General features: G+C 37.9%; 1 protein-coding gene across 4 annotated transcripts in view; it reads left to right on the top strand.

The window, feature by feature from the left end:
• uvssa (UV-stimulated scaffold protein A) overlaps window positions 1-19,143 on the top strand; it is a 310,226-nt gene that overhangs the window by 197,427 nt on the left and 93,656 nt on the right. The gene's annotated exons all lie outside the window — the stretch shown is intronic.

Raw genomic sequence — 19,143 nt, 5'->3', positions numbered from 1 at the left:
CAACATGGCCGCTGCACGCAACACCATATTGGTGGGTCACTACCCCGGAGTTCTTGCTTCTCAGCTTTCGACCTAGCTCTCTAAATTCTCTTTCCAGGACCTCTCATCTTTTCCTTCTGTTACGTACCCCATAACTGGGTGTCTGACCAGCAGAGAAAGAAGAATCCGTTGGAGTCTGGTGGTACTATATTTAAAGGTGTTTATTAATAAAAATAAGAAAAACCATTTCAATAATGCTAATGTACATATAGTACAAGGTAGCAGTAATAAACCTAAAAGTGTAGGAATAATAATAACAATAAACAATAATAAACAAGCTCCATCGATGTCTAGGGGTAAATGAATTGTCATAGAATATAAAGTTCAGTTTCGTTCATGAGTGCTGAGGTAATTATGCTTGTTGAGCTGTAATCGTTGGAGAAAGAGAGAGAGTGAGAGATTAAGCAGTTGCAGTGAGCAAACCTTCCTGTTGCCTTTTGATTCCGTTGCACCGTTGTTGTGGTGGTCATTCAGCTATGACCCCTCCGTCCTTCGGCTAGACCATTCTTCTGTGGTGGACTCGTCACTCGGGCATGAGTGGACACACACACAAGTCTCCACCGGCCCTGCTGTAACACTGTGAGCTTTACTGACAGATCTCCTGGTTCGGTCTCCGAAGCTCCCATCTTTCTTGTGGGTTCCAACCCTCAATCAGTGTCCACTCACATGTCTGAAGGGTGTCTCTCCAGACAGCTATCCATCAATTCTGAATGACTGTGTCCATCAAATCATGCCACTCCTACAGTCCACTGAGGAATGTTAATGAGCAAACTATTGTCCTTGCAGTGAAACAGTAAATAATTCAAAAGGAGTCACAATACAGTTAATCAGCAATCTCCCTCTTTCTCTTATCTGTTGCAGATGTTCTTGCTTGTTTTTCGTCTCTCTTTCTCATGGTCTGCATAGCAACAGTAATAGTTTGTGGTTCTCGGGGGGGGGGATGGTTAACTCTGTACCCCATTGTCCATCAGATCTGCTCATCACTCATAACACTTCCTATGACCATCTGGCTACTCTTTCCCTCTCCAAAATGCTGTGGACATGATCTGAGATGTCCTTGACGCTGGCACCAGGGAAGCAACAAAACATTTGGGTGTCCCATTCACGTCCAAAGAAGCTTGTATCTGTACCACTGACTATTGAGTCTCCCATCGCTACCACTCCCCTCTTCTCCCTCTCACCCCTCTGCACAATGGACCTATGCTCAGTGCCAGTAACCTGGTCTCTTAGCATTCCCCTGGGTGGTCAACCCCCCACGACAGTACACAACAGTATCCAAAGCTTATTTTTACTTTCTTTTTTTTCTTTATTAATCTCTTTATTAATAAAAAATACATACAGATTTTATATATATATAAACAAGAGGAGAATTATCTCAAATATCTATATCAATAACAATTCATATAAAAGGTAAAATAAACATGATCAAGATCATACATAGTATTGATCTAATAGTATGTAATAAAGAATAAGATCATCGATTCTCCTCTTATCACTCCAGGAAAAGAAGAAAAAAGATAAAGAAACTTTTATAATTTTAATATACATAAAATAAACAAAATAAAATAAAATAAAAAAGAACTGGGCAGCTCAAACTGAGAGTGAAAGCAAGAAAAAAGAAAAACCTTCTGATCAAATCCAACGTTTTGAGGAGGTAACTAGAAGAGTCATAAATCAGAGCATATGAAATATTGAATATAAGGGCACCAAGTTTCCTCAAATTTAAAGGATGTATCAAATGTCTGATTTCTTATTTTCTCGAAACTTAAACAGGACATAACAGAAGTAAGCCAATAAAGAGCAGTAGGTGGATTAGAATCCTTCCATTTAATCATAATGGCTCTCCTAGTCAATAAAGTTGTAAAAGCTATCATTTGTTGACCGGAAACAGGAATATATGCTGCTTCCAATGGAATGATCCCAAAAATTGCTGTAAGTAAATTCGGTTGTAGATCCAAATTCAAGACTTTTGATAAAGTTTTAAAGACTTTCCAAAAATTATCTATCGTGATACAAGATCAAAACATATGTGCTAAAGTAGCCACCTCAATATTACATCTGTCACAAATAGGATTGCTATTGAAAAAGATACGGGCTAATTTGTCCTTTGACATATGTGCCCGATGTACTACCTTGAACTGTATCAAGGAATGACGGGCACAAATAGATGAAGTATTTACCAAATGAAAAAATATATCCCATTGATTATCTGAGAGTGACTCTTGAAATTCCAATTCCCACACAGCTTTAATTTTATCATTAGATAACATACACAAATTCAATAACCATTTATAAATTATAGCTGTCAGTCCTTTTTGAAATGGTTGAACCTGGAAAAGCATATCTATTATATTGGGTGTATAAGCCGAGGGAAAACTTGGAAGTAAACTGCGTAGAAAGCTCCTAATTTGTAAATATCTAAAAAAGTGTGCGTTAGATAGGTCATATTTGTCCACTAACTGAGTGAAAGACATTAGACAATTCCCCATAAACAAATCTAAAAAAATTACTATTCCTTTGGTTTTCCAAATTAGAAAATGTCTGATCGGAAATTAATAGTTTAAAAAAATAATTGAGATGGATTTTACTAAAAAGAACAAAATTCAAACTCAAAGAATCTATGAAACTGAACCCAAATTCTTAATGTATGTTTAATAATGGGATTAAGGTCTGGACTACCAATCTTCGAAAGCAAAAAAAGGAAGAGGAGCTCCCAGTAAAGAGGCCAAAGAATACCCCTTCACCGAGATTTTCTCCAAATCCACCCATAAAGGACAGTCATGTATGTCTAAGAAATGAATCCAAAAAGAAATATATTGAATATTAATTGCCCAGTAATACATTCTAAAATTTGGCAAAGCCATGCCAACATTCTTTTTTAATTTCTGCAGTAAAGACTTACTCAGTCTAGGATTTATTCTAAATGTAAAATAGAATTTTAGAGTCTATTCTATCAAAAAACAGTTTAGGAACAAAAGAAGGGATTGCTTGGAATATGTATAGAAACTTCGGTAACACTATCATTTTAATAGCATTAATTTGACCAATTAATGATAATGTCATAGGAAACCATTTAGAAAGTACTTGTTGTGTGTACTCAATTAATGGAAGTAAGTTATATTTATACAGGTCCTTAAAATTTTGGAAATTTTAATACCAAGATAAGTTAGTTTTGGTAATACTGAAAGGAATTTGGTCATATTGATCCAAGTATTTGTTAAAAGGAAATAACTCACTTCTGTGCAAATTTAATTTATATTCAGAAAAAACTGCTAAATTCAGAAAATATAGCCAACATCGCATGAATGGATTTCTTAGGATCTGAAATATAAACTAACAAGTCATCTACATACAACGAAACCTTATGCACTTTATCTCCTCTCTTAATACCTTGAACCTTATTGGCGTCCCAAAGAGCAATAGCAAGAGGTTCAAGAGCCAGGTTGAGTAACAGCGGAATAAGTGGACAACTCTGCCGGGTACCTCTGTATAACCTAAAATAAGGAAGTTTTTGATTGTTGGTTATAACTGCCGCCATAGGGGCTTGATAGATCAGCTTAATCCAGGAAATAAAACCTGGACCAAAATTAAATCTTTCTAAAACCTCGAATAAATAGGGTAATTCTACTCTATCACAGACTTTCTCTGCATCAAGGGAAACAACACATTCAGTTTCTTTAGTTGGAGAGGAATGAATAATGTTCAATAATCTCTGAATAATAAAACATAAGTATCTATTCTTAATAAATCCAGTTTGATCCTTAGAAATAACGTTGGGTAAAATATTATTGAGCCTGTAGCCAAAATCTTAGGAAGATTTTTAGAATCCACATTTAATAATGAAATTGGTCTGCAAGAGGCACATTCAGATAAATCTTACTCTTTTTTGGGAATTAATGAAATTGATGCCTCATAGAAAGTTTTTGGGAGGGTTCCAGAAGATATAGAATCATTGAAAATTTGGCATAACTGAGGTGTAAGTATTTCAGTAAACATCTTAAAAAATTCTACAATCAATCCATCCGGTCCCGGAGCTTTACCTGATTGAAAAGAAGATATAGCCCTTGCTATTTCCTCTTGATTAATGGGTGCAACTAATGTATTCATATCTAGAATAGAAATTTTGGGTATATTAAATCTTTGCAGAAATTTATTCAAATTTATTCAGTGTTGTCCGGAAAATCAGATTTATATAGATTAGAGTAGGTCCAAAAATACCTTATTAATTTCCTGACAATCTGATGTTTCAGTTCTATCAGTTCTTTGTATTTTCAAAATCTGCCTTCTAGCCATAGTTGCTTTGAGTTGAGCAGCCTAAATTTACCTGATTTATCTCCATGTATATAAAAATTACTTTTAGATTTTAAAAGTTGCTGCTGAATGGGATAAGTCAATAGCAGATCATGCTGTGTTTGAAGTTTCACCCTTATAACTCTCCAGTAGGTGATACTGAATAAACTTTTATTTATTTATTTAATCCTGTGAGTAATCACTAAGAACTCCGCTTTAGTTTTCCTTCTTAAAGCTGCTGAATATGAAATTATTTGTCCCCAAGAAAAGATTTCATCACATCCCAAATAACCAAATTTGACATACCCTCAGTTGTATTTAATTCAAAAAAAGAGATTTGCTCTTCAATAAAACTTACAAATGCTGAATCATGGAGCAGTGCAGCATTAAATCCATTCCGTGATTGCATTCCGTGTATTATCAGGGAGCTTCAGTGTTAGTCTCATGGGCAAATGATCCGACAAGGCAATAGCGTCATACGCACAATCAGCAACAAAAGACACCAATTGCTTAACTAACAGAAAATAATCAATTATTGAATATTTATGATGTACATGTGAAAAAAAAGAAAAATCCTTATCTTTAAGATAAAGAAAACTCCAAATATCAACCAAACTGTATTCTAGTAAAAAGGAATGCAGCATTATTAGGAAGCCACGGATTGGTTGATGACCTATCAATTGAGGGATTGAGACAACAGTTAAAGACACCAACTATAATGAACTTATATTAATTTAAATTCGGCAGTGCAGAAAAAAGCCTTGTAAAAAATTCAGGGCTATCTACATTAGGTACACACACACACACACACACACACACACACACACACACACACACAGTAACAATTAAGTATCTTCCAATTGAATCAGTGACAGTATTAAAATTTACAAAAGAGATTTTAAAATGAATAAAAATAGACTCCCCTCTAATTTTAGTTACTGATGAAGAGTGAAACTGAGATCCCTTACAAAATTTAAAAAAAACGGTTTTCATCCAACCTGTGGATATGGTTCTCTTGTGCAAAAATAATATCAGCTTGAAGTGTTTTAAATTTCATTAAGATCTTTCTACGCTTGATAGGTTGGTTCAAGCCATTCAGGTTCCAGGAAATTATATTAATTTTATTAACATCCATGCTAAGGCTTTAATTTTAAGGTTTTATAAAATAACGTAGTGCGCCAACACAAACCAAACCCGCAGGGAAGAACAAGTTATGGATTCGATCAGAAAGAGGAAAAAACAACACAATTGACAGGAAAACCTCTCAGGACTGTCCAATCAAAAAAGCCTAAACTAATAGCCCCACTCCTCTCCCTCCACAAAGCCAGAAAAAAAAACCATCCAATAGGTGGACACCATGCTAAACTAAACACCCTAAACCCTTTGTCTCTATTAGTCAGACTTTTTTTTTGAAGTTATATACTGACACTACTAACTAAAGACACAACATCATATACGTTAAAAGTAGAGAAATTCCAATTATTTTGATATAATGTCTAACAGAGGTTAGAACATAGTTAACAGCAGCCATCTTAAATTTGTTTAATAAAAATTGATCATATATTCAAAAAAGATAAATCCAACCAAATAATATTTTGACTATATGGATGCGACCAGCAAGTGAAAAAGTAAGTGGGTTCCATCGACTAAATAAATACTCAATAGAATCTACCAAGGGTACAAGATTAGCCTTTAGTGATTACAACACCTAAGCGTCAAGCGGGCAGCGGAGTCCGTGGAAGCAGAGTCCTGGGCTTTGGCTAAGTGGGCTTCGGCAAGCTTGTGTGATTGCTCGCTGAGGGGAAGAAGGTAAGGTCGCTAGGTGCTTTTTAGACATTCTATTAATCCAGTTCAGGTATGGGGGAGACAGTCAGAGCAGTGGTGTGCTCCGTATGCAGTATGTGGGAGGTCAGGGTCAACACAGTTGTCCCTGATGACCACACCTGCAAAAGGTGCGTCCAGCTGCAGCTCCTATCAGACCGAGTTAGGGAGTTGGAGCAGGAGCTGGATGAACTACGGATCATTCGGGAGGTGGAGGCAGAGATAGATAGGAGTTATCAGGAGGTAGTCACACCAAAAAACCAAGAAGTAGGCAGATGGGTGATGGTCCAGAGAGGCAGGGGGAGCAGGCAGAGAGAGCAGAGCACCCCTGCGGCCATTCCCATTAACAATAAGTATACCGTACTGGATACTGTTGATGGGGATGACCTTCCAGGAATGAGTGGTGGTGGTCCTGCCTCTGGCACAGAGGTTGAACCCTCAACTAGAAAGGGGAGGAGGGAAGAGAAGAGAGCGATAGTTTTAGGGGACTCTATAGTTAGGGGGGCAGATAGGAGATTTTGTGGGGCAGATCGGGAGTCTCGGATGGTATGTTGCCTCCCTGGTGCCAGGGTCCGAGACATCTCAAATCGGGTGCAGGCTATTCTTGAGAGTGAGGGCATGAACCCAGATGTAGTGGTCCATGTAGGGACCAATGATGTAGGTAAGGTGAGTGAGGGGGTCCTGCTTAGAGAGTTCAGGGAGTTAGGAGTGAAGCTGAAAGGCAGGACCTCCAGGGTGACAATCTCGGGATTGCTACCTGTGCCACGTGCGAGTGAGGCGAAGAATAGAATGATTATGCACATTAATACGAGGCTGAGAGTATGGTGCAGGAAGGAAGGGTTCAGGTTTTTGGATAATTGGTCTTTGTTCCAGGGACATTGGGATCTGTTTCAAAGGGATGGTCTACATCTGAACTGGAGGGGTACTAACATTCTTGCAGGAGTATTTGCCAGTGCTGCTCGGGGGGGTTTAAACTAGATGTGCAGGGGGCAGGGATCCAGATCCAGAGGGTTGGTCAGAAGGTGCATGGGGTTAAATGTGTACAAGGTTTGGGTGATCTTGAGAAGGTCATCAAAATTCAGGGTGCAATTTGCCCGATGGAAGTTCAAGGAGCTGGGTTAGGTACAGTAGACAGTGTTTTAAGCAAAGAGAGGAGGAATGGGCTAAGAATTCTATACTTGAATGCGCGTAGTGTCAGAAATAAGACAGATGAGCTTGAAGCTCAGATGAAAATGGGGAACTACGATATTGTTGGGATAACGGAGACATGGCTGCAAGGGGATCAGGCCTGGGAATTGAGTGTACCAGGGTATACGTGCTATCATAGAGACAGAAATATGGGAAGAGGGGGTGGGGTGGCCCTGTTGGTGAGGAATGAGATTCAGTCCTTAGCAAGAGGTGACTTGGGAACAGGGTCTGTGTGGATTGAGCTGAGGAACAGTAAGGGTAAAAAGACCCTAATGGGTATTGTGTACAGGCCCCCAAACAGTAGCGTGGATATTGGGTACAAGTTGATTAGGGAGTTAACATTGGCATGTGCTAAAGGTAATGCAGTCGTTATGGGAGATTACAACATGCAGGTGGACTGGGAGAATCAGGTAGGTGCTGGACCCCAGGATAGGGAGTTTGTGGAGTGTCTAAGGGATGTATTTTTGGAACAGCTTGTGCTTGAGCCAACCAGGAACGAGGCTATTTTGGACTTGGTGATGTGTAATGCACAGGAATTGATAAGTGATCTTGAAGTAAAGGAACCATTAGGAAGCAGTGATCATAACATGATAAGTTTTTATCTACAATTTGAGAGGGATAAGGGCAGATCAGAGGTGTCAGTGTTGCAATTAAATAAAGGAGACTACGGAGCCATGAGGGAAGAGCTGGCCAAAGTTAAATGGGCAGATGCCCTGGCAGGAAAGACAGTGGATCAGCAGTGGCAGATATTCTTGGGCATAATACAAAAGATGCAAATGCAGTTCATTCCAATGAGAAGAGGGGGAAGGGGCCACAGTGGTTGACAAAGGAAGTCAGAGATTGTATAGCATTAAAGAAAAAGAAGTATGACAGGGCTAAGATGAGTGGGAATACAGATGATTGGGAAAGTTTTAAGGAACAGCAGATCTTAACTAAAAAAGCAATACGGAGAGAAAAAATCAGGTATGAGCTCAGTCTAGTCAGGAATATAAAAGGGGATAGCAAAAGCTTTTTTAGCTATGTGAAGAGAAAGAAGATAGTTAAGAAAAATGTTGGTCCCTTGAAGAATGAATTGGGAGAAATTGTTATGGGAAACAGGGAAATGGCAACAGAATTTAATGCATACTTTAGATCTGTCTTCACCAGGGAGGACACAAGCAATCTCCCAGATGTATGGATGGGCCAGGGTCATAAGATATCAGAGGAATTGAGACAGATTGACATTAGGAAAGAAACTGTGATGAGTAGACTGGTAGGACTGAAGGCTAATAAATCCCCGGGTCCAGATGGTCTGCATCCGAGGGTTCTAAAAGAGGTGGCTCAGGAAATTGCGGATGCATTGGTAATCATTTTCCAATGTTCCTTAGATTCAGGATCAGTTCCTGAAGATTGGAGAGTGGCTAATGTTGTCCCACTTTTCAAGAAGGGAGGGAAGGAGAAAACGGAGAACTATCGCCCTGTTAGCCTAACGTCAGTCGTGGGGAAGATGCTTGAGTCCATTATTAAGGACGAAATAGTGGCACATCTAGATGGCAGAAATAGGATTAGGCCAAGCCAGCATGGATTTACCAAGGGCAAATCATGCTTGACTAATCTGTTGGAGTTTTTTGAGGGTGTAACAAGGATGTTAGACGAGGGTAAGCCAGTAGATGTTGTGTACCTAGATTTTCAGAAGGCATTCGATAAGGTGCCACATAGGAGATTGGTGAGTAAAATCAGAGCTCATGGCATTGGGGGCAGGGTTTCAACATGGATAGAAAACTGGTTGGCAGATAGAAAGCAAAGGGTAGCAGTGAATGGGTGTTTCTCAGACTGGCTGGAGGTGACTAGTGGGGTACCACAGGGCTCTGTATTGGGACCACAGCTCTTTACGATTTATGTCAATGATTTAGATGAGGGCATCGAAAACTATATCAGCAAGTTTGCTGACGATACTAAACTGGGTGGCAGTGTGACATGCGAAGAGGACGTTAGAATACAGGGAGACTTGGATAGGCTGAGTGAGTGGGCAGATACTTGGCAGATGTCATTCAATGTGAATAAATGTGAAGTTATCCACTTTGGAAGCTGGAACAAGAGGGCAGAGTATTGTCTGAACGGTGTCGAGTTAGGTAAGGGAGAAATGCAAAGAGACCTAGGAGTCCTAGTTCACCAGTCAATGAAGGTGAATGAGCAAGTGCAACAGGCAGTGAAGAGGGCAAATGGAATGTTGGCCTTTGTTACAAGGGGAATTGAATACAAGAGCAAGGATGTTCTTTTGCATTTGTACAGGACCCTGGTGAGACCACACCTGGAATATTGTGTACAGTTTTGGTCTCCAGGTTTAAGGAAGGACATTCTGGCAATTGAGGAAGTGCAGCGTAGATTCACTAGGTTGATTCCTGGGATGGCAGGGCTGTCTTACGCAGAGAGATTGGAGAGATTGGGCTTGTACACGCTGGAATTGAGAAGATTGAGAGGGGATCTGATTGAAACGTTTAAGATAATTAAAGGATTTGATAGGATTGAGGCAGGAAATATGTTCCAGATGTTGGGAGAGTCCAGTACCAGAGGGCATGGATTGAGAATAAGAGGTCAGTTATTTAAAACAGAGTTGAGGAAGAGCTTCTTCTCCCAGAGAGTTGTGGAGGTGTGGAATGCACTGCCTCGGAAGACGGTGGAGGCCAACTCTCTGGATGCTTTCAAGAAGGAGCTGGATAGATATCTGATGGATAGGGGAATCAAGGGATATGGGGACAAGGCAGGGACTGGGTATTGATAGTGAATGATCAGCCATGATCTCAGAATGGCGGTGCAGACTCGAGGGGCCGAATGGTCTACTTCTGCACCTATTGTCTGTTGTCTATTGTCTAAATATCTAAAGGACCCCGTGACTTTGAAAGGAGTATTATCATATATAGAAATAGATTCATTTGAAGGAAACTATTATTAAAATTTATTTCATATCCTGTAAGATCTCCAAATTCATTAAATAATTTTAGCAAGGCAGGGAAAGATTCCTCGGGATTAGATCTATAAACCAATAAATCATCAGTGTAAAGTGAAATCTTATGAGTGGTCTCATTCATAAGAATCCCATGATTATTACTGTTATTAGTAACAACAGTAGCAATAGGAGTTTTATCTATCATTCTAATCCAATTATTAAAATTAACACCAAAAGCAGATTTCTCTAAAACATTAAATAAATATTTCCATTCGACTCGATCAAATGCTTTTTCAGCATCCAAAGAGATGACGCATTGTGGAGTTTTAAAAGAAGACAACTATATTATGTTAAATAATCTCCAAACATTTGAAAAGAAATAACGACCCTTTATAATGCCTGTTTGATCTTTAAGAATAATTTTACCCAAAATACTTACCAACTGATTGGCCATTATCTTTGACAGAATCTTAGCATCAACATTCAATAATGAAATAGGTCTGTATGAGGCACAATCAGTAGGATCTTTATCCTTTCTAAGAATTAAAGAAATAGAAGCCTCATAAAAGGTAGAGAGTAAATCACCCTTCACAAAAGAATCCTTAAACATTTCCAACCTATACTGAGAGAGCAATTTTCCAAATTAAAAAAAAATTCTACAGAGTAGCCATCAAGTCCAGGGGCCTTACCAGATTGCATTGAAAAAATAGCTTTATGAATTTTGGCTTCAGTAATTTGGGCATCGAGAGTTTTTTGATCCTCAACAGAAATTTGAGGAAAAACAATCTTTTTTAAAAAAGCATTCATTTCCTGCTGGAAATTGAGATTTATGAAGTTCAGTCTAAAAATCTTGAAAAATCTTATTAATTTCTTCATATTCCTAAGCCAAAGTACCGTCTTTCCTATGTATCTTCAAAATTTGCCTTTTGGCTCGGGCCATTTTTAATTGAGATGCAAGTAGTTCGTTGTTTTTATTTCCAAACATATAAAGTTGACTTTTTAGCTTAAGCAAGTAGCCTTCAATAGGTTGAGTTAACAATAAATGATATTGTGATTGGAGTTCCACCCTTTGTTTGAATAAATCAATATGAGGGTAGATCGCATAAATATTATCTAAATCTTTAATTTGTTTTGAAATTTTATCTAATTTTACTTTAGTCTGTTTTTTAAGCTTAGCTGAATAAGAAGTGATCTGACTACGTAAAAATGCTTTATATGTTTCCCATATGATTAATTTAGATGTACCCCCTATATCATTGAAAAGAAAAAAATCTTTTATCTGGGTTTCAATGAAGCTGACAAAGTGAAAATGAGACAATCGGAGCCAGGGAAATTGAAGTCTTTGTAAAGATCAAGAGTGTGTGAAGTGACGTGGATGTAGGTAGTAAGGGACTGAACTGGGGGTGGGGGTGGTGGGTGTGGAATAAAATAGAGTTTAGGTATGCAGCTGTAAATTCAGTGGGGCTGGATCATCAGTTTTATTGATCTTGGGTGGGATGTAGAAACAGGAGGTGTGGGGTCAGGGAACTATGAGGTTGCTGGCAGTGGATGAGAGATCCCTGGAGTTGATAATGCCATTGATAGTGCCGGTGATATTGACCTGGTACTCCTTAGTGGGGTCCTACTCAGGGAGTAGGTATGTTGGTGTCTCAGAGTTGCCATCTGGCCTCAGCAAGGTAGAAGTCAGTTTGCCAGATGATTATAGCAAACCCACCCCTCACAGTGCCTATAGAAAGTATTCACCCCTCTTGGAAGTTTTCATGTTTTATTGTAGATTTTATTATTTTATTATTAATTTTATAATTTTATTTTTAATTTTATAATTCTATAATTTTATTATTATAGAATCAGTGAATTTAATTTGGCTTTTTTTGACACTGATCCACAGAAAAGACTCTTGTGTCAAAGTGAAAATACATTTCTACAAATTGGTCTAAATTTATTACAATTATTAAACACAAAATAATTGATTGCATAATTACTCACATCCTTCAAGTCAGTATTTAGTAGATGGCAGCAATTACAGCCTTGAGTCTGTGAATAGGTCTCTATCAGCTTTGCACATCTGGACTCTGCAATTTTTCTTCTTTACAAAACTGCTCAAACTCTGTCAGATTGCATGGGGATCGTGAGTGAACAGCCCTTTTCAAGTCCAGCCACAAATTCTCAGTTGGGTTGAGTTCAGGGCTCTGACTTGGCCATTCTAGGACATTAACTTTGTTGTTTATAAGCCATTCTTGTGTAGCTTTGGCTTAATGCTTGGGGACATTGTCTTGCTGGAAAACAAATCTCCCAAGTCACAGTTCTCTTGCAGACTGCATCAGGATTTCCTCCAGTATTTCCCTGCATTTTGCTGCATTCATTTTACTCTCTACCTTCGCAAGCCTTCCAGGGCCTGCTGCAGTGAAGCATCCCCACAGCACAATGCAGTCACCACCATGCTTCACGGTAGGGATAGTATGCTTTTGATGATGTGTGGTGTTTAGACTGATAGCCAGAAAAGCTTAATTTTGGTTTCATCAGACCATAGAATCTTCTTCAGTCTGTCTTCAGAGTCTCCCACATGCCTTCTGGGAAAACTCTAGTCAAGATTTCCTGTGTGTTTTTTTTTCAACAGTGGCTTTCTCTTTGCCACTGTCCCATAAAGCTGTGACTGGTGCAGCACCTGGCCAACAATTTTATGTGCGGTCTCTCCAGTCTCAGCCACTGAAGCTCTTGATGGCCTACCTCAGTAATCTCCTTCTTGCATGGAAACTCAGTTTTTAAGGATGGGCTATTGTAGGCAGATTTACAGCTGTGCGATATTCTTTCCCCATCTCGATGATTGACTTAACTGTCAGCAGCGGCGGCATTAGTAAGTATCGAGAGATGATGGTGTGACACTTTTTCTGATGTTTTTTGGGGTTTCTTAGACTTGGGGCTATTGGTATTTTCTAGAGTGGCTGTACAGCCCCATTCCAGAGCGATATTCCTTTTCACAGGTGAAGGAGGAAGGTGCTCTGGCTTTTCTTTTGTCTCACTTGATGGGCATATTGGCCCTCGCTATCTCAGCACATTGTGAACTGATTTTGAATGCAGCCTTCCATGCTGGCTGGTCTTCAACTGTTTCCTTCCATGTGCTGAGGTCGATGCCTGCCAGCTTCATGTCAAGCTCGCAGACATCCCTGTAGCAGAGGCACTGTCTTCCTCATGGGCGGTAACCCTCACTCAGCTCACCATGCAGCATGTCCTTGGGAATGCGTCCCTGGTTTGACGTGGCTCAACTGTCTGAGGCATCTATGGCTGAGTAGTGCGTGGGTGCTGGAGGTGTCAGCCCGTTGCTGAACCTCAGTGTTGGTGATTCCATCCTGCCAGGAGGTGTGCAAGATGTGCCTGAGGCAGTGTAGGTGGAACAAAATTAGACTCTTCTCGAAGCTGGTGACCTCTGTCTGTTCGAGGACTTCAGTGTTGGTGATGAAGTCACTCCAGTGGATGCTAAGGATGGTGCGGAGGTGGTGCTGGTGAAAACGCTCAAGGAGTCGTAGGTGGTGACGGTAGGTGATCCATGACTCGGAGCTGTACAGGAGGGTGGTCAGTACAACTGCTCTGCACACGCTGATCTTTGTGCCTTTCTTCAGATGCTTGTGTTCCGGACTCTTTTGTACAGCCTGCCGAATGCGCTGTTTGCCTTTGCCAGTCTGTTGTCAGTCTTTTTGTCGATCTTGGCATCTGACGAGATGGTGCACCCCGGGTAGCTGAACTGGTGGACTGTCTTCAGCTCTGCCTTGCCAACGGTGATGTGGGGAGGGTGATAATCTTCCTGAGGTGCGGGCTGATGGAGAACTTCTGTCTTCTTCAAGCTGACTTCCGGTCCGAAGAGCTCGGCAGCCTCTGCAAAGCAGGATGTTATACGCTGCAGGGCTGTCTCTGTGTGGGCAACAAGGGCAGCATCGTCGGTGGAGAGGAGCTCTTGCATGAGTTGCCACAATGTCTTGGTGCGGGACTGTAGTCGCCTCAAGTTGAACAGGCTGCCATCGGTGCAGTATCGGATGTAGACACCGTCCTCGTCATTAAGGTCTTCTGTGCCTCTTTCAAACATCAAGCTGAAGAAGATGGTGAAGAGAGTTGGTGCAAAGACGCAGCCTTGCTTTACACTGTTGCCTATTGGGAAGGGCTCTGAGAGGTTGTTGTTGTGTCTTTCTTTCTTTCTTTTTCAATCTTTTTATTATTATTAATAATATGAACAAAATACAAATGGTATATTAATAAAGGGATTACAAACATACAAATTCCTATAACACATGAAAAAATACATAAGCAATGGTTTCAGTATAAATGAGTTTACCAAAACATGAACCATACAGTATATGTATGAACATGGTAAATGTAGATATTTCATAATATATAATATAAAAAAAGCAGAAAAAAGAAAAAAAAATGTTATGCAAAATTAACTAACCTACTAATCTAATAGCTAATAAAGAAGAAAAAAGAAGCAAAAAAAAAGAAAAAAGAAAGAAGAAAAACTAGAAAAAGAGAAAAAAAGGGCTGTTTATAATATCTCACAAGAATACATAATCATCAATGTCATCAACTCCGATCCTCTCAACATAAATAAGATTAAAGCTGGAAAATCAAATAAACTTGGAACAGGGTCATATTACATCATATGAAATTATTGAATAAATGGTCTCCATACCTTTTCAAATTTAATAGAAGTATCGAATACACTACTTCTAATTTTTTCTAAATTTAAACATAATGTAGTTTGAGAAAACCAATGAAATACAGTGGGAGGATTAATTTCCTTCCAATTCAACAATATAGATCTTCTAGCCATCAGAGTGAGAAATGCAATCATTCGGCAGGCGGAATGTGAGTCCATCATTGGTAAACCAAAAATTGCGGTAATAGGATGAGGTTGTAAATCGATATTCAATACCGCAGAGATAATATCAAAAATATCTTTCCAATATTTTTCCAAAAGCGGACATGACCAAAACATATGAGTTAAAGCCTCGGTTTCAAATTGACATCTATCACAAATAGGATTTATATAAGAATAAAAATGAGCTAATTTATCCTTGGACATATGGACCCTATGTATGACCTTAAATTGTATTAATGAATGTTTGGCACATATCGAAGATGTATTAACTAATTGAAGAATTCTATCCCAATTCTCAATAGGAATAATAAGATTAAGCTCTCTTTCCCAATCATTTTTGGTCTTATAAAGGGTCTCTGAACGTATCTTCATAATTATATTATAAAGTTTTGATATAAGCCCTTTTTGAAAAGGGTTTAATTCAAACAAACTCTCCAAAATATCTGAAGGCACAAAATTTGGAAATGTAGGAAGTACAGTACTTAAAAAATGCCTAATCTGTAAATATCTAAAAAAAAGAAATCTAGGCAAATTATATTTATTAGATAATTGCTCAAAAGACATAAAACAATTGTCCAAAAATAAATCAGAAAATTTTAGTAATCCCTTTGTTTTCCAAGCCAAATAAGCTTGATCTATAGTGGAAGGGTGGAAAAAGCAATTAGATACAATAGGAATATTTAAAACGAATTGAGTGAACCCGAAAAATTTACGAAATTGAAACCATATACGTAAAGTATGTTTAACTATCGGGTTGTCAATTCATTTCGGCAATTTAGAAAGAGCAAAAGGGAGAGAAGTTCCTAAAATAGAACCCAGAGCATAAGCTGGTACCGATTTAATTTATAAACTCACCCAATGAGGGCCAAAAGATCCACCCCAGTCTTTCAACCAACATAACAAATATCTAATATTAACTGCCCAATAGTAAAATCTGAAATTAGGTAATGCTAACCCACCTTCCTTCTTTGTCTTCTGTAAATATATTTTACCTAACCTGGGATTTTTATTCTAGCATATATATGAGGAAGTTTTTGAATCAACATTAGTTAAAAAAGATTTCGGAATAAAAATTGGTACCGCTTGAAAAATGTATAAAAACTTAGGTAAAATAACCATCTTAATAGCATTAATCCTGCCTATTAGAGATAAAGATAATGGTGACCACTTAGTAAACAAGCCTTTAATCTGATCAATAATGGGTAAAAAATTAAACCTAAATAAATCTTTATGGTTTTTTGTGATTTTAATCCCTAAGTAAATAAAAGAGTCATTAACTAATTTGAAAGGTAAATTTCCATATATTGGGACCTGTCTATTCAAAGGAAACAATTCACTCTTATTAAGATTTAACTTATACCCAGAAAACTCACTAAATTGAGCCAACAATGATAGAACTACTGGAATAGATTTCTCAGGATTAGAAATGAATAATAATAAATCATCTGCATACAAAGACAACTTATGAATATCTGTCCCACGATTAATACCCGAAATATCCTGTGATTCTCTGATGGCAATTGCCAAAGGTTCTAAAGCAATGTTAAATAGTAATGGGCTAAGAGGACATCCTTGTTTAGTGCCCTGAAATAAACGAAAAAAGGGAGATCTTTGATTATTAGTAAACACTGAGTCTACTGGTGTGTGATAAATCAGTTTAATCCAGGAAATAAATGTCGGACTAAAATTAAACTTCTCCATAAGTAAGGCCATTCAACTCTCTCAAATGCTTTCTCTGCATCTAATGAAATCACGCATTCTGAAGTGCTATGTGAAGGAGTATAAACAATATTCAGTAATCTCCTAACGTTGAAAAAAGAATAGCGATTTTTAATAAAACTGGTTTGATCTTCTGAAATAATTTGGGGTAATAACTTCTCCAACCTGGATGCCAGTAACTTGGAAAAAAATCTTGGTCTACATTCAATAAAGATATTGGTCTATAGGATGCACAGTCAGTAGGGTCTTTATCTTTCTTCAATATTAAAGAAATGGAAGCTCTATAAAAAGATTGTGGCAAATTCCCCAATCTAATTGCTTCCTCAAAAACCCTGCATAACCAAAGAGAAAGAGCAGCGGAAAAACATTTAAAATTCTCCTGTATACACATCTGGACCTGGTGCTTTCCCAGAATTCATTGAGGAAATAACCCCTTTGATTTCTCTGTCCGGAGTGTCTAATATTGAAAGATCATCAGATGATAATTTTGGGAAATTTAATTTCCCAAGAAAGTCACACATGGTATTACGATCCTGAGGGAATTCAGATTGATACAGGGAGGTATAAAAGTCTTGAAATGACTTATTTATCTCATCATGGTTAACTGTCAAATCCCCATTCTGCTGACGAATCTTAGTGATTTGACGTTTAACCAAAGCATTCTTCAACTGACTAGCTAAAAGTTTACCTGATTTATCACTATGTATATAAAAATCAGATCTGGTTTTCATTAATTGATTTTCAATCGGAGTAATAAACTATGTTCCATTTGAAGTTCAACCCTTTGTTTGTAAAGCTCCTTACCAGGAGTGATCGAATATTTCTTGTCAATCTCTTTAATTTTATCGACCAATAAAAGAGTTTCCTTCTTAATGCGTTTTCTCAAACCAACGGAGTGAGATAATCTGTCCACGTATATACACTTTAAAAGTGTCCCAAAGTGTTCCGCAAGAAATATCATCCATGGAATTAGTTGAAAAGAAGAAATCGATCTGTTCCTTCATAAATTTAATATGTCCGGATCTTGCAGTAAGGTAGAGTCAAATCGCCATTGTCTAACATTAGAAACTGTATCCATAAATTTAATAGAAAGTTTTAATGGAGCATGGTCAGAGATAGCTATAATATCATAATTACAACCGATTACCGATGGAATAAAACAAGAGTCAATAAAAAAATAATCAATTCTCGAATAAGAATGATAAACATGTGAGAAAAAAGAAAAATCTTTGTCGTTAGGATGCCGAAATCTCCAAATATCAAAAACTCCATTATCAGTCAAAAAGGAGTTAATACACGTGGCAGACTTATTGGGTAAAGTCTGAATAGGTAAAGATTTATCCATCAAAGGATTTAAACAACAATTAAAGTTACCACCCATTATTAAATTATATTCATTTAGATTAGGTAAAGAAGTAAATAAGGACTTAAAAAATCAGGACAATCCACATTTGGAGCATAAACATTAACCATAGCAACCTTTTTATTACAAAGTAAACTGGTAATTAACAAAAATCTACCATTCGGATCCGAAAAGATATCGTGTTGAACAAATGCAATAGAGGAGTCAATAAAAATTGAAACTCCTTTTACTCTGGCATTCGAATTCGAATGATACTGTTGACCCCGCCAAGACCTAAAAAATCGATATTTGTCCTCCTTCCTCACATGAGTTTCTTGTACAAAAATGATATGAGCATTAAGTCTTTGGAATACTTTGAAAATCTTCTTTCGTTTAATCGGATGGTTTAAACCATTAGTATTCCAAGGCACAAAATTAATGGTCTGAGCCATAATTCTAAAATCAACCCTTTGGTATAAAAAGGGTTAACCAAATTATAAACTCATGCACCTGGAAGAGGAACAAAAATAAAGAGCGGACCCGGAAGTGATGACATCGTAGACATATTTGAAGTTCAAAAACAGCCCAAATGAAAAAATTAAAACCAACTGGAAAAGGAAAAATAAAATTAGAAAACAAACTAACCCCGACCTCCACAAGAAAAAGATAAGAAAACGCCAAAATATGGCTAGAAAAAGGAAAAAATGAGACTAACTCTACCCCCATGTCAGCAGAAGACCACTCCATATATAAAGGATATATATTAAAAAAAACACCCCGACTTTAAAAATTAAAGTCACTGTACTAAAAACCATACATCTTAATATACTTAGTTGTAAAAAAAAGAATATAATCACTAAAAGCTTATAAATCGGGTTATAGCCCAGACAAAACAAAAAATATTTAAGCTATGATAAGCGATGCATTGTAGGAAGAAGACAAGAGAAAAAA

The sequence above is a fragment of the Hypanus sabinus genome, chromosome 3, assembly GCF_030144855.1.
Source record: "Hypanus sabinus isolate sHypSab1 chromosome 3, sHypSab1.hap1, whole genome shotgun sequence".
Taxonomy (NCBI): domain Eukaryota; kingdom Metazoa; phylum Chordata; class Chondrichthyes; order Myliobatiformes; family Dasyatidae; genus Hypanus; species Hypanus sabinus.
Note: the sequence above shows the minus strand (reverse complement) of the source record. Positions and strands in the feature narration are given on the sequence as shown.